Genomic DNA, 1,891 nt, shown 5'->3' on the forward strand with positions numbered 1-1,891 from the left:
CGCTCTGTCACCGAGGCTGGAGTGCAGTGGCGGGATCGTGGCTCACTGCAAGCTCTGCCTCCCGGGTTCACGCCATTTTCCTGCCTCAGCCTCCTGAGTAGCTGGGACTACAGGCACCCGCCACCACACCCGGCTAATTTTTTGTATTTTTAGTAGAGACGGGATTTCACTGTGTTAGCCAGGATGGTCTGGATCTCCTGACCTCGTGATCTGCCCGTCTCGGCCTCTGAAAGTGCTGGGATTACAGGCGTGAGCCACCGCGCCTGGCCTGTTGAGCCTTTTTTAACCATAATTGCTTTGATAAAAACATTTTTGGTTATCTGTGGTCCTGGTTGTTGTAGGTTGCTATGTCTATGTCATAACTGCAATTATTTGCTATAATTAAGTGAGACAAGATGATATCCATTTACTGTCTTTGTAAACTTGTGTCAGTGGAAATCATCACAGAATAATTGACAGTTTCTGCCAATTCTCTCTGGAATATACACAGAGAGATGAAAACCATGAACCCCTAAGTCCCCATCACACAAGTGAATAAGATTCTGGTTTTGTTGCCTCTCTGTGTTGTGTTGTTGGGTTTGCAAGAGCATTTTAAGTCCTCACGTCAGTCACGGACCCTTCCCTGTGCTCTCTGAGGAGGACGTCTGTGGTCACCTCCCCACAGGCACCGTCACACCTGACAAGGTGCACAGCGCTCCTCTCACATCACGGAAAGGGCAGCCTGCGTCCAGATGGCTCTGGTTGACTGAAAAACATCTTTTTACCATTGATTTGTCCCCGTCGACTTTGAACAGATTGTGATTATATGAAAGTCTCCTTTTTTCTACCGTTTCATAACCTTAGGTTTGTTCTCTTCCCAGGCCATGAGTGCGGCTGTGTGCTTTATGATCGACGGTGGGTACGCGCCTTCGTCTCATTTCAGCCTGACTAGGCTTTTTGTACTTTGCTGCGTCCTGTTCTTAAATGATAAATATGTTTTGGGGGTTTCAGTTGTTTGGGGGTTTTTTGTTTGAGACAGGGTTTCACTCTTGGAGCGTGGTGGCACGATCGTAGCTCACTGTAGCCTCGACCTCCTGCGTTTAAGTGATCTTCCCATCTGGGCCTCCCGGGTCGCTGGGACCTGCCAGCCCACACGGCCGCACCCAGCTAATGTTGTTGTTGTTTAGACAGGGTCTCGCTGTGTTGGCCAGGCTAGTGTCAAACTCCTGGACTCAAGTGATCCCCCCAACTTAGCCTCCCAAAGTGCTGGGATTTCGGGTGGGAACCCCCACACCCAGCCCATTAAATGATAAATGTGTTGTCGTCAGCAATGTAGAGGCACAGAGAGGAGCCTGTTCCCCATCTGGGACCCCCCTGGCTCCTGAACTAGCCATTGCTCGTATTTTTTAAGTCCTAGTCGTCCCACTTGTCAGCAGAATGTGGGCATCTTTCTGTGCCCCGCCGACCGCGAGCTGGAGACAGCGGTGGCACCTCTCCCGGGGGGCTCTGAGGATGGAATGAGGTCGTGTGTGTGAAGCACCAAACAGCACCTGGCCCGTGAGTGCTGTGGAATGTTTGTTAAATACACACACGACCTTCTGAGGCGTTTCTGGGGTCGGCAGCCGTTTACCACCCCACAGGGTCCACCTCAGTCACCTTTCCACAGTGAGAGGTCTTTGCCTTTTTCCATCTCAAACGTAAGCGGTTTTCCATCTTCTGCTTCTCTTGTATTTGAGGAGCAGGAGGGGCCTGAGCGTTTCATCGTTTGCTTTCCCAGATCAGTGACGTTTTCATTTGAATACAGTTGTTCAGCATCGGACAGTCACATGAATCTTACCGGTTTGTTTTGTCATGACTTGCCAGCCTCTATCCAGCCAACGCTGGATTTTTGCCGAAGACTGGACAGCGTCGT

This window comes from Mandrillus leucophaeus, unplaced genomic scaffold (genome assembly GCF_000951045.1).
Source record: "Mandrillus leucophaeus isolate KB7577 unplaced genomic scaffold, Mleu.le_1.0 Scaffold1406, whole genome shotgun sequence".
In the NCBI taxonomy this organism is placed as follows: Eukaryota; Metazoa; Chordata; class Mammalia; order Primates; family Cercopithecidae; genus Mandrillus; species Mandrillus leucophaeus.